The sequence below is a fragment of the Aquarana catesbeiana genome, linkage group LG11 (genome assembly GCF_042186555.1).
Source record: "Aquarana catesbeiana isolate 2022-GZ linkage group LG11, ASM4218655v1, whole genome shotgun sequence".
NCBI lineage: Eukaryota > Metazoa > Chordata > Amphibia > Anura > Ranidae > Aquarana > Aquarana catesbeiana.
This window is the reverse complement of record NC_133334.1, coordinates 73,543,357-73,558,626: the sequence shown is the minus strand read 5'-3', so window position 1 is coordinate 73,558,626 and position 15,270 is coordinate 73,543,357. Positions and strand designations below refer to the sequence as shown.

Genomic DNA, 15,270 nt, shown 5'->3' with positions numbered 1-15,270 from the left:
CTCATCAACATGGGGACAAGGTGCTTTGGGATGGGGGGCCGCAGAGTGCCTCCCTCCCCCAAAGCACCAACCCCCCTATGTTGAGGGCATGCAGCCTGGTACGATTCAGGAGGCTCGCTCGTCCCCACCCCCTTTCTGGACCGGCCGGGCTGCGTTCTCGGATAGGGGTCTGGTATGGATTTTGGGGGGACCCCACGCCGTTTTTTCGGCGTAAGGGGTTCCCCTTCAAATCTATACCAGACGTAAGGGACATCGTTGCTTCCCCCTCGCGCTCGCCGCAATAGGATGTAGATGTAGTACCCTTCCCTTGTGTTGTATCTGGTCCTTCGGACCAGCATACAGACGAACAGGCTTTCTGTTAGGAATTGAGTCCAGCGGAGTTACGACGTAAAGATTTGAAGCAGGTTTCAAATCTAAAGTCCGTCGGATTTCTGACCGAAACGGTCCGTCGGAAGTCCGATGCAGCCCACACACGGTCGGATTGTCCGGTTGGAAAGTCCGCCAATGTGTGTACACAGCATAACTGAACAATCTGACATTAGAAGCTGATTGGTTACTATGCACAGCTGCACCAGATTCTGTGTGCACCAGCTTTAGTAAATATCCCCACATGTGTTTAATTTTGTTGATTTTTTAGAAAACCACTTGGATAAGGTAGGCGGAGCTGTCTGCATTCAACAAATGGATCACAATTACATTTTTTATATCTCTTTTGTGGGAGAGGAGAATGGTGAAGTAAGCCACTGGGTCAGAACCCAAGCCACAATCAGTCAATTTGATGAGGATCGCTCTGACCTTCATCCAGAAAATAGCATGTTTGCTATATTCCCAGAAAATATGGATGAATGTACTTTTTTCAGCCTCACAACGACAGCACAAATCTGAAGACTGGTGAGAAATCTTATGCAAAACAGTCAACACTTTGTACCACCTGGTTAGTAATTTATAACCATATTCCTGGAATCTACTAGCTACAAAAGAATAGTTTGCAAAATACAGTCATCTCTCTGTGTAGGGGAAAGAATCACTTTTCTGTATAAATTTCAGCTTGAACTATTAAACTCTGTAAACACTTTTTTTTTAGCTAATGCCCTGTACACACGATCGGAATTTTCGTTGGAAAAACCTTGGATGGTTTTTCTGACGGAATTCCGCTCAAGCTTGGCTTGCATACACACGGTCACACAAACGTTCTCTGAACCTTCGACCGTCAAGAACGCGGTGACGTACGACGGCACTAGAAAAGGGAAGTTCCATACGAAGCAATGATTCTGTTTTTTAGAGCCGGCGATCGGCTTTTCCTAGTTCCTAAAAGCCGCTCGGCTGTTATACCGGAGGAGCGGGAGGGGACTTCCCCCCCTCCCACCACCTCCCGCCGCTCTTATCGGGCCTCCCGGCCCGATGACCAATCCGCCGCCTCCGGTGGCTAGTGACGGTCTGGAACATGAGCGGGTTCGTTCCAACCTCCTAATAGTAAACACGGAAGCGACGTTATGACGTCACTTCCCATTTACTCGGCTGCCAATGGGGCAGGTTTTAAAAAAATATACAGTATTCAGAATCGCTGAAAACAGCGATCTGAATACTTTGAAGTGCAAAGGAGGGATCGGGGGTCTTTTAGACCCCCGATCCCTCCATAAAGAGTACCTGTCACCACCTATTACTGTCACAAGGGATGTTTACATCCCTTGTGACAGCAATAAAAGTGATCAAAAATTATTTTTTTAAAAACACAATTTATTAATATAAAATAAATAAGAAAAAAAAATTTAAAGCTCCCCTGTCCCCGCGAGCTCGCGAAGCAAAGAAAACGCATATGGAAGTCACACCCGCATATGTAAACAGTGTTCAAATCACACATGTGAGGTATCAGCGTGATCGTCAGAGCGAGAGCAATAATTCTAGCAGTAGACCTCCTCTGTAACTCTAACCTTGTAACCATAAAAAAAATGTAAAGTGTCGCCCATGGAGATTTTTAGGTACCGTAGTTTGTCGCCATTCCATGAGTTCGTGCAATTATAAAGCGTGACATGTTTGGTATCTACTTACTAGGTGTAACATCATCTTTCACATTACACAAAAAAATTGGGGTAACTTTACTGTTTGGTTTTTTAAAATTCATGAAATTGTCCCTTTTCCCAAAAAGTTGCGTTTAAAACACCGCTGCACAAATACCATGCAACAACCGTTTTATTCTCTAGATTCTCTGCTAAAAAAATATATATAATATAAAATATATATAATGTTTGGGGGCTCTAATTAATTTTCTAGAAAAAAATACGGATTTTAACTTGTGAACACCAAATTTCAAAAATAGGCTTAGTCATGAAAGGGATAACATAACTTGCCGCACTAAACAATCAAAGTAATAAAAATTGTGAAAACAGTGTCCATATATTTAAACACCTCATATTAGTCTCCAAATTCAAAAAAACAATGTAAGTGAACACAGTCTCTTGAAGTGAATATCCAATGTGAGTGAACAAATACTGTAATTTGTGAAATTTTCACCCAGGTACACCTCCACCTTGAATCATGTGAAATGCTTGCTTACCAGAGATCTAGACTCCAAATTATAATGCCCTGTACACAGGGTCAGATTTTCCGACGGAAAATGTGTGATAGGACCTTGTTGTCGGAAATTCCGACCGTGTGTAGGCTCCATCACACATTTTCCATCGGATTTTCCGACACACAAAGTTTGAGAGCAGGCTATAACATTTTCCGTTGTAGGAATTTCCAATTGTGTGTACACAAATCCGACGCACAAAGTGCCACGCATGCTCAGAATAAATAAAGAGATGAAAGCTATTGGCTACTGCCCCGTTTATAGTCCCGACGTACATGTTTTACGTCACCGCGTTCAGAATGATCGGATTTTCCGACAACTTAGTGTGACCGTGTGTATACAAGACAAGTTTGAGCCAACATCCATCGGAAAAAATCCTAGGATTTTATTGTCGGAATGTCCGATCAATGTCCGACCGTGTGTACGGGGCATAAGAGTTTAGACAAGCGTGAGTGATACACAGAAGATCTATTTGATTCCCTCTGTTTAGGCTTAATAGGATAGTGTCATGGCTGACAATGAAAGTCACTCCAACTCGCAAACCATAGCAGAAAGAAAAATGGTTCACATAGTGTAAAACTGTATGGTATTTTAATAAAAGAAAATGATACTAAGAACTCCAGATAAAATCCAGCATGTAAAAAATCAATGGTTCCCAGGAACTAGTCCACATGTAGACAGGCTCGACTTGCGTGGTAACATCACAGACATGGACCCTGCCCTATGCGTTTCATCAGAGTTGACGTCCTTGGGACATATTATAATAATATATTATGCTAATAAAGGAAAAATATATTTTATCTTGTAAACCATGATCATAATTAACATATTAAGAAAATGTAAATGTAAAGAGTTGGGATAAGAACAACTAGGCCTTTCATTCTTCCAGTGGACTTGGCAACCAGGCACCTCACCTTAGGTAAACCGTACACTGATATCCATTTACAGAGTTCTTTTCTGGCTGACGTTGACTTTAAAGCAATACTTGCAAAGACTGTTTTTACCAACTTTTACTCTTTACCGAAGTAAACCATTAAAACAGAATCTCCTGGCCCTTTTCTCTCGTAATCCTATTGAATACTATACTCTTTTTTGCATTTTGAAGATGTCTTGATTCAACCCCTTACGCTTTTAAGTGTTTGTAGCCTACCCTTATATACAGCGCCTTGAAAAAGTATTCATACCGCTTGACATTTTGCACATTTTCTCATGTTACAACCAAAAAGGTAAATGTATTTTATTGGAATTTTATGTGATAGACCAAAACAAAGTGGCACATAATTGTGAAGTGGATAAAAAATGATAAATGGTTTTCCAAATTTTTTACAAATAAATATGTGAAAAGTGTGGTGTGCATTTGTATTCAGCCCCCCTGAGTCAATACTTTGTAGAACCACCTTTTAATGCATTTACAGCTGCAAGTCTTTTTGGGGATGTCTATATCAACTTTGCACATCTAGAGAGTGACATTTTTGCTCATTCTTCTTTGCAAAATAGCTTAAGCTCTGTCAGATTGGATGGAGAGCGTCTGTGAACAGCAATTGTCTTGCCACAGATTCTCAATTGTATTTAGGATTGGACTTTGACTGGGCCATTCTAACACATGAATATGCTTTGATCTAAACCATTCCATTATAGTTCTGGCTGTATGTTTAGGGGCATTGTCCTGCTGAAAGGTGAACTTCCACTCCAGTCTTTTGCAGACTCTAACAGGTTTTTTTCTAAGATTGCCCTGTATTTGGCTCCATCCATATTCCCATCAACTCTGACCAGCTTCCCTGTCCCTGCTAAATAAAAGCATTCCCACAACATGATGCTGCCACCATCATGTTTCACGGTGGGAATGGTGTGTTCAGGTAGATGTGCAGTGTTAGTTTTCCATCACACATAGCGTTTTGCTTTTCAGGCCAAAAAAGAAAAATTTTGGTCTCATCTGACCAGAGCACCTTCTTCCACATATTTGCTGTGTTCCCTACATGGCTTCTTGCAAACTGCAAATGGGAGTTCTTATGTTTTTCTTTCAACAATGGCTTTCTTCTTACCACTTTTCCATAAATGCCAGATTTGTGGAGTGCACGACTAATAGTTGCCCTATGGAAAGATTCTCCCACCTGAGCTGTGGATCTCTGCACCTCCTCCAGAGTTACCATGGGCCTCTTGGCTGCTTCTCTGATTAATGCTCTCCTTGACCAGCTTTTGAGTTTCGGTGGACGGCCATGTCTTGTTAGGTTTGCAGTTGTGCCATACTCTTTGAATATTCAGATGATGGATTGAACAGCGCTCTGTGAGATCTTTAAACCTTGAGATATTTTTTTATAACCGAAGCCTGCTTTAAACGTCTCCACAACTTTATCCCTGACCTGTCTGGTGTGTTCTTTTGCCTTCATGATGTTGTTTGTTTACTGAGGTTTTCTAACAAAGCTCTGGGGGCTTCACAGAACAGCTGCATTTATAGTGAGATTAAATTACACACAGGTGGACTCTATTTACTAATTAGGTGACTTCTGGAGGTAATTGGTTCCACTAGATTTTAGTTAGGAGTATCAGAGTAAAGGGGACTGAATACAAATGCACGCCACACTTTTCACGTATTTATTTGTAAAAAATGTTGAAAGCCTTTTATCATTTTCATTCCACTCCACAATTATGTGCCACCTTGTGTTGGTCTATCAATCACATGAAATCCCAATAAAATACATTTATGATTTTGGTTGTAACATGACAAAATGTGAAAAATTCCAAGGGGTATGAATACTTTTTCAAGGCACTGTATTGTATGTAAATTTTGGGAGGACAGATAGGAATTTAATTTGGTAGCAGATTTGAATAAATATATACTGGAAATATATACTGGATATATATATATATATATATATACATATATATATATATATATATATATATACATATATATATATATATATATATATATATATATATATATATATATATATATATATATATATATATATATATATATATATATATATATATATAGTTAGGTCCATATATATATTTGGACACAATAAAACACCAATGACCCAGTGCCACTGGAAGCCATACATGGCAATGCCATCACACAGCCTCCAATAGGTTTTACAAATGACATTGTGTTCTTTGGATCATGAGCTGTTCCAAGCCTTCTCCACACTTTTTTTCTTCTCATCATTCTGATACAGATTAATTTTAGTTTCATCCATCCAAAGAATGCTTTTCCAGAACTGGTCTGGCTTTTCCATTCTTTAGACTTATGAATGGCTTGCACCTTGTGGTGAATCCTCTGTATTTGCTCTCGTGAAGTCTTCTCTTGATTGTAGACTTTGACAATGATACGCCCACCTCCTTGAGAGAATCCTTCACTTGTCTGGATGTTGTGAATGGGTTTTTCTTTACCATAGAGAGGATCCTGCGATTATCCATCACTGTTATCTAGGCCTTTTTATGTTACTGAGCTCATCAGTGCATTCTTCTTTCCTCAGAATGTATCAAACTGTTGATTTGGCCACTCCTAATGTTGCTGCTATCTCTCTGATGGATTTGTTTCATTTTTGAAGCCTTACAATGACCTGTTTCACTTGCATGGATAGCAACCCAACCATGACCCCCTTAAATTGTGGGTGTGGTCAAATTTCACTAACAGTGAGAGGGTCTTACAGGGGTACTAAACACCAGGAGTGCATTACGTACAGAGTGCAGAATTCTGAAGTTCGGGAGTACTTGGGGGGGCTTACACACAAATTGCAAAGTTCAGGAGTGTGCTGCATACAGAGTGCAGAGTTCAGGGTTGCGCTATACTCATATTGCAGAGTTCGACCTTTTTTCACACCTACTTACCTCTGCATCCACATCTCACTTTCACCCCTCTTCAGCTCTGACCTCTGCATGCAACCTTCCCTCAGCTGCCCCCATCTTCCACATGTCTTAATATTGTTGCTGTATTAAGCTGAATCACCCAGCTGGCTCTAGTCGCTCCCCCGTCAAACTCTGTAGATGGCTTGCCTCTCTCACTTGCAGGAGATGATCCCGAGGGGGTGTCGGCATCCACACTCCACTCTGGGCACCTGCATCTCCCTTGTCCCCATCCTGAATTCAATGGGAACCACTGAGGAGATCAGATCTGTGGGAGCCATTGGGAGACAAGCTGTCACTTGTAAACACAGAAGCCGGAGTTCTGTGTTTACAAGTGATATTGGTGAGCAGGGAGCAGAGGGCCTGAGCCAGAGGTGGTGGAATGAAGTTCCTCCAAGGTCCAGCTGAAGAAAAGCTCTGCTGGTGAATATTCTTTGACTATAGTTCGGAGGGATACACTAAGTAGATTCAGTAGATTGTTTAGGGTTCAATACTTTCCTAGATCAAAAAATATAAATAACTACTAGTATTTATATGAATTCACGGTGCCATATCTGCCTAGGAATGTATTCCCTGCAATTAGTGGTGAGGAAGAAAGTTTTTTTTTTTATCCTGATAAAAGCAAACAGATGCACAGCATATGAAGTATTTTGGCTTTCCTCTTTACAAACTAGGCATTAGAGTATCCAGAAGATGTAAGAGTTTTTTTTGTTGTTTTATTCTACATTTGATTTAAAATAATACTTTTTGTAAATCTTGATATTTTTCAGACACAATAGACTTTCACTATACAGTTATGTATAATGTAGCTTTTCTCTGTGCAGATTATGTCATCATACTGGCTTTGGGAATAAAAAAAATGACTGTTCGGAACAGGGTGTTAGTAGGGATGGTCAGATGTGGTGCTTTTCATTGCAGTACCTGAGGTTTTTTGCTGAGCAACGCCAGGCAGGATGTGTCCAGGCAATCGCTCTGAGTACAGAGAACTGAGCAATCACACAATCCTTATGGTGCTCTGTGCACTAGAGGGAACCCTGCAAAGAACTTACTTGAAGACTTGTAGTGGGACATCTTTGAGAACATTTTATAGACACAGGATTCTCTTGAGATTTGGTGGAAATCTTGGCGTGGCCATTTCGCATCCAATTCGCATAGGCGTGAACCCAGCCTATGTGAATTTGATACGGAGAAAGCCGCATCCAATTCGTATAGGTGTGAACCCAGCCTAAAAGTGCAGTGGCAGCAACAACACAGGATATTTTAACTTCACAAGACAGTCAACTCTAACAACGCACATTAATACACAATATTAATGTATATCTAAAGCCAAACATTTTTTTCCATTTTGGACTTAGTAGGGGAGGATTAATACTACAGGCAGTTTTTTTTTTTTTTTGCCATCAATGTCCAATTAAGCAGATTTCCCTTTATTTTCTGTAGACTCAACAGGAAGGGAGAGGAGATCTTTCCAATGTGAAAGATATCTCCTTTTAGACAGTTGTCATGGAAACAAGTATATCCATCAAAAGATATAATTTGTATTATCTGGTGGCAACTGAAAATTTTGGATTGACCATATTTTTATTCATGGTGACATTATTGATGGGGAGAATTAAAGAAAACAAATCTCCCTAATGAGGACACAGAACGCAATAAAAATCTAATAGTGGATTATACCTGTCATCATTCTATCCTAATCTAAAAAAAGTTTTGTCTTTTGTTATACTTTAACCTATACCTAAATCAAGCACAGACAGCAGAAGAGTTGACAGCATAGTAGGATTCATAGCATAAAATCCAAGCAAAGTGCTCAATCATTATATCACAATCAACAAACAGACTGCAGGGTTCCGAAGTCCAACTCCAGCTTCTGCCAGCTCACTTCCAATAGGATATTAGTAATAGATAGCCTACATCACCTGAAGATCCAGTGTAAAAAAAAAAGTCATATGTTTTATTGATATATAATGCTAAAAACACAGCCCTGCAGGAAAAGCTGACATGTTTCAGCCCATAGCTATGACTGGGGCCCTTTAGGGCTGAAACATGTCAGCTTTTCCTGCAGGGCTGTGTTTTTAGCCTTATGCATCAATAAAAAGTATTATTATTATTTCTATCATGGGACACAGAGCCTTTGATAATTACTTAGTGGGTTAGATAATCACCATCAGGTGATTGGACACTGGCAACCCTAATTACAAGGCAAGTTCCTTCTCTATATAACTCTTCCCATATGGAGAGTACCTCAGTTTTTTCTCCAGTGTCTAAGGTGGTTGGTCACGTTAAAGATGTCCTAAGAAGAAAGCTTTGTTTGATGGTCTCTGCGGGGGCCTAGGAGCTATGCAACCGGATCCATTCCTCGGGCCAATAAAAACGCCTAATATGGATGGTAGAGACAAGGTTTTGCCTGTAATGTCTCTCTCTGAGGACTGGGCTCTGGGATCCAGCACTTTGGGGCACAAATTAAAAGTTGCTAGAAAAGTTTCTGGCAGAGTCTTCTACGGGTCCAGGGACAAGGATCCTGTAAGTAGGAAGCCAGAACCCTGAAGGTTGGCACGTTACCCACCATGATGGGTGAAGGTTGGATCTGTCTGTTCTCAGCAATCCTGTGGCGGGGATAAGGTAAGTGAAGACAATTCTAAGTATACACCTTATGGATTATCTTCTATGAGTAGTCTGCATGTCTTACCTGTTTTCTGCCACTAGAGGGAGTAAGAGACATACCTGGTGTATACTTGTATGCCTTCCAGGATACACGCTCTGTGAAGCTGCTCACCTCCTCCGCTGCAGGCCCTGCCACATGATCTTGAAGGGGGATCCCACAAAGTCTAGAGGGTCCCACGTAGTCTTCCGGTTGTCTTCTGCTAGTCCTACATGCGCGCACAGGGGGGTGAGCTTTTACGGTGGATTCGGCGGGGAAGGAGGGGGGCGTGGTTGTTAGCATGGTGCACATGCAGCATGCATGGCACATCAGTGCGCAGGCACAAGATGCTGTTTTTAAAAGCCCAGAACGCCAGAGCCCTGTAAGCGGTGGGACACAGAGCTGTGGGCAGTAAGCATCTTGGTGGGTTCGGATCCAGGCATATAAGACACCTGCACGGCATCAGGTTGTGCAGACTAAGCTAATAATAATATTGTAAGACTAAGCACAACAGTGATTGCATTTATACTAGTACCTCTGCTTTTGTCAGCTTAGGACTATGTCTCACTGTAAGAGGGCTTCAGGGGCAGGAAAAAGAGCCTAGATGTAAGGGTTCTATCCCCCCTGAAAGACTGGAGGCAGCCACACAGGATGAGCCATTGGCCCTGTCAGACTTGCAGCCTCTCCCAACATTGCAGCCCTGCATAGGTCTTTTAAAGACGGTTGTTTGCATTTGCAGTGTGTGGTGTACAGGAGAAGTTAGCTGCTTAATCGCAGCATCCTCACAAGAGGGCAGAAATTGGGGTAGTTCCCCTTCCCCTGCCCTAAATCCTCAATCAAGAGGATCAACAATCTGATGATGAAAGATCACCATCAGGGGACATGGAACAGGTGCAATCTGACGAGGCGGAAGTAACAGAGGCCTCACAAGCTCTGGAGTTGTAGCTGCAATCTTTTTCAGAAATTCATGCTGCGTATAACTTACCCTCAGCCTAGACGGCTGAAGCCTCTGTCTCCTACTTGGGTTTTTTTCTTAAATTCCCATAGGCTTCTTGTACCTTTCCAAGTCTGTCCATTACTACAAAGAGATGTAGAACCTCCACAAGGTCCTCATGCAGGTGCTTGCTTACAAACTAGCACAGCTGCTGAGATGCCTGCGGCCATATCACCCTGAAAGCACCCGATCTCGTCTGATCTCAGAGGCTAAGCAGGGTTGGGCCTGGTTAGCACCTGGATGGGAGACCGTCTGGGAATACCAGGTGCTGTACACAGTTCTGTGCACATTGTTGCTAACACAAACAGCTAAACGCATGAGTGCGGGAACGCACGTCAGCGGACGATAACTTCCTTTTATCAGTCCACATATTTGCATAAATTACCTGAGTATTGGAATGTACAAGATGCATGTGGCAGAACATATAATACACCTAGAGATACATGTTTTCTGTTTGTGGTGGACTTACATAGTCACATGAGAAGTGCTTATTTGCGCAGAAATGCCTAAAAATTGCATGAATGCCTAAAATCACATAATTGCCTAAAAATGCCTATTTGCATAAAGATACGGCGTCGCACAAGAGTGCTTGACCCCACAAGAGTCCTTGTTTGCCCAGGGATACTTGCTCACACAGAAAGGCTTGTTTTCACAGAAATGCCTAAATCGCATAAGAATGCTTGGGTGCATAAAGTTGCGGGTTCACACCAGGGTGTTTGACCTCACAAGAGTCCTTCATTACCCCAGGATACTTGGTCAAATGGAGAGGCTTGTTTTACAGAAATGCCTAAAAATGCATAAAGATGCTTGATTGCATAAAGATGCTGGATCTCACAGGGGTGCTTGATCTCACAAGAGTCTTTGATTACTCAAGGATACTTGGTGACGCAGAGAAGCTCATTTTTTTTCAGAAATGCTTAAAATCGCATAAAGATGCTTGATTGCATAAAGATGCTGGATCGCACAGGGGTGCTTGATCACACAAGAGTCCTTGGTCTCATAAGGGTACTTGTCTGCACAGTAGTGTGGTAGAATGTTTGGTCGCATAAAAGTTGCTGAATCGCATAAGAATGCATGATCGCCTAAGGTTGCATGATCACCTAGATTTGCATGGTTGCATAACGAGGCATGTTAATTTAGCCTCCTTAATTATACAGGATTGCTTATGTTCACATAGGAATACGTGTCTGCTTGGATACAGGATGTGTAATCTTGCATTACACATTCAGAGACGCATGCTTGCTTGCAAGGTGCCCATTCCATACCACACGTGCTATAGGTATGCGTGTGTACAGCACACACGTTTTAAACATATTATAGAAAATTCATGCTTCCATGAACGCACGCTTCTTTTGAGCCATATGGCATTAACTCTTGCCAACTACACATATGGAGAATCATTTGCATATGTGTTTTCAGAGCTTGTCTGCATTTCACAGGGAAACAGCACCTCTCTGGTTGGTAGGCTTGCCCTTGTGGTTTGCCAACATGCTCAACTCTTTTATAAACTGCTAGGGCCTGCCTCTAGTGGGTCTAAAAGGCTCAGGGTATAGCTGTGATGGCATACCAAGACAGTCTGCTGCCAATAGATCAGTTGGCAGCATGGCTGGACCTAAGTGTGTCCAGCATGGTCTTTATAGCCCCTATGGGGGCTAGAGTATTTGGGGACATAGTCCAAAGTAGGGTATCTTTAACCCAAATCAAAGGCCAAGACCATAAAGATTTGGCTCAAGGGGGCAAAGCAAGGGATAGACTTACCATTTGCCTTTTGTATGAGATTGTTCGGGAAGATAGTAGCCTCGTTTAAGGCTGTTCCTTTTACCCAGTTTTCGCTCAACGCCATTACGGAACAGCATACTGTCTGCTTGGAGCAAGAGGATCCAAGCCTTAGTTTTTCCCAGGCGTATCACATTAGAAGTACGTAAGAGCCTCAGTTGGTGGTTGTTAGGCAAAAGTCTATAGGAAAATCCTTTATTCCAGTCACCAGGAAAGTGGTAACTATGGATAACAGCCTTATAGGCTGGGGTGCAGTCCTAGAAGAGCTTTCGCTCCAAGGAAAGTGGTCCAAACCAAAAGGTTCCTGCCTGTCACTGCTACAGCAGTGACCTATATCAATCAAGCAGGCACCAGGAGTCCGAATGCCCAGAGGGAGGTGAACCATTTTTGTTTGGACAGAGAGGCATGTTTCTTGCCTATCTGCAGCCTTCATTCCAAGGATGGAAATTATCTAAACCGCCAGCAGCGGTGTCCAGGAGAATGGTCTCTACACCCCTCCATATTTCAGGCTATATGCCAGAAATGGGGTACCCCGCATGTAGATCTTCTAGCCTCCAGGCTCAACATGAAGCCAGACGATTTTTTCGTCAAGAACAAAGGGTCCACTAGCATGCGGAACAGACACGGTTCTCTCTGACCTAAGTGTTCTCTCCAGTTCCGCTCCTTCCGCCTCTTCTTCACAGGATCGGGGCGGGGAAGTAATTAGTTATTCTGGTTGCTCCAGCTTGGCCCAGAAGGGCCTTGGTATACGGAATCGTAAAGATGGTGGTAGGAAGACTGTGGATTCTTTCACTATACCTAGACCTGCTCTCGCAGGGACTAGTATTCCATCCTTCCTTATGGAGTCTAAATTGGATGGTTTAACTGTTGATACCTACATCCTGAAAAGTCGTGGGCTTTCAGGTCCAGTTCTCTCTACTCTGGTTAATGCTAGGGGGCCGGCCTCCAGGCTCGTCTATCACAGAGCCTGGAAGGCGTATGTTTTCTGGCATGAATCCAGGGGTTGGCATCCTCAAAGGTATGCCAGTGGCAGAAGTCTCGCCTTTCTACAGTTAGGGGTAGAAATGAAACTGGCCTTGAGCACATCAAGGGTCAGTTCTTGGCCTTATCAATTTTTTCAGAGGTCACTCACCTCTCATACCTTAGTCCGGGATTTTTATCTAAGGGGTGTCGCGTTTAATTCTGCCAGTTGAGTCTCCCTTGTTCCCGTGGGATTTGAATGGTCTGTTTTTACAAAAACAGCCTTCTGAACCAAAACGCCATATTCCTTTGGTTCTTTTGACCAGAAGATTGAGTTTCTGGTTGTCATATCCTCTGCTAGAGGGTATCAGAATTAACAGCTTTTTGCTGCCTAAGGTGGTATCAGGATTTCATCTGATGTTGTCCTACCATCCGTATTCTGCGGAAGTAGTAAGAGCAGTCAGGGTCTACCTGAAAGCGATTTCTCTGATACGAAAAGCTGATGCTTTGTTTGTGCTGCCGGAAGGTCCTAAAAAGGGCCAGGCTGCGTCAAAATTCACTATCTCTAAATGGATTTGACAGGTTATTGTTCAGGGTTATGGTGTAAAGAAGAAGAGTCCTCCTTTTCAGGTTAAAGCGCACTCAACTAGAGCAGTTAGTGCTTCATGGGCAGTGCATCACCAGGCCTTCTTGGCTCAGATCTGCACGGCTGCAACTTGGTCTTCAGTCCATACATTCACTAGATTTTATCAGGTGGACGTAAGAGGACATGAGGATGCTGCTTTTGGGCGCAGTGTGCTGCATGCAGCAGTAAAGGTCCTCTTGTCTGTTGGTGATCTGTTTTCTGATCTGTGTCTCCCTCCCCTCAAATTTGGGCATTGCTCTGGGACATCCCACTAAGTAATTATCAAAGGCTCTGTGTCCTGTAATGTATGAACAAGAAAATAGAATTTTTAAAAACAGCTTACCTGTAAAATCTTTTTCTTGGGAATACATCACGGGACACAGAGCTCTCGCCCCTCTTCGGGATTATGCGTTGGGATACCTATTGCTTTGCTACAAAACTGAGGTACTCTCCATATGGGAGGGGTTATATAGGGGAGGAACTCTCCTTGTAATTAGGGTTGCCAGTGTCCAATCACCTGATGGTGACTATCTAACCCTCTAAGTAATTATCAAAGGCTCTTTGTCCCGTGATGTATTCCCAAGAAAAGGATTTTACAGGTAAGCTGTTTTTAAAAAATCCTAATTTTTTACACTGGCACATTCTGTGATGTGGACTGTCTATTACTAATAGCATAATCAGATTCTCAGATAGCAAGCAATTGAGTTGCAAGTTTGAGAATGACTTGCTAAGCTATTGCTAGACTTGCCAGTTTGTTGCACAATTGCAGCAAGTCCGCATTGCATGACTCCAGATCAACTTTCTTTGCAAACATTCTGTAAGTCTTCTGCAAGTTCTGGTTCAGTTATGTTGTGCAACAGTCATCCCACCACAGGGGTCACTGTGACTTGTAGAGCACTTACTGTAGACTCACCATTGCAACTTTGCTGTTGCTAGAGACTTGCCATGTTAATTTGCTACAAATTGGGACTTGTGCGTTAAGTGCTCTGCAAGTGTACAACTTGCCAGTGAAAATGTGCAGCAAGTTAACAAGAGTTACAATTCAACACTGCCACACATTTGTAGCAAGTTATCCTTGCTATCTGGATTACTAGGGACCAGAACTTTGGATAATAGTTGTAGTAGCAATAATAATATAATAATAATAATAACCACAATGATATTTTATATTTAACCACAGTGCTACAGTGCTAAGTCAAACAAGCTATTTCTTAAGGTAGTTATAAAGCTTAGTTTAAAAAAAAAAAAAAAATAGCAAACATGCCTATACTTACCTGCTCTGTGCAATGGTTTTGCACAGAACAGCCCCAATCTCCTCTTCTTCTAGGGTCCCGTGTTGGTGCTCCAGGCCCCTCCTCTTCATCGGGTGCCCCCAGGGAAAGATGCTTTCCCTGGGGGCACCCATGTGTGCTCGCTCCGGAGTCCCTCTGCTGCATCCATTGACACAGACAGCAGGACTTGGACCCACCCCTCCCCCTGCAACCGTGTCACCAGATTTTATTGACAGCAGTGGGAGCCTATCGCTCCCACTGCTATCAATCTGACCAATGAGGAGAGAGACAGCGGCGGGAGCCACTACACTCATGCACATTGCTGGATCAGATACAGCTCAGGTAAGAAAAAGGAGGTTCTGTGCTTCAGCTAAAGCACAGAAGGTTTTTCACCTTCATGTATAGAGTGCATGAAAGTGAAAAACCTTAAGGCTTTAGAACCACTTTAACTGCACAAACTAGGGTCTGTGACTAGCAAAGATCCTAATGTCTCACGTCAGCCCTTCTTTACTGGAAACTTCACAGTTTAGTTTTTACTATCAGCCTCCCTAGTGGTGCCCCTTCCTATCCTAGACCTCATAGTAG

The 15,270-nt window shown here is 42.6% G+C and overlaps 1 pseudogene; it reads left to right on the top strand.

Annotated features, from left to right (window-relative positions):
• Positions 1–10,211: 10,211 nt before the first annotated feature.
• On the top strand, positions 10,212–10,330 carry LOC141113128 (5S ribosomal RNA; annotated as a pseudogene).
• Positions 10,331–15,270: the final 4,940 nt, after the last annotated feature.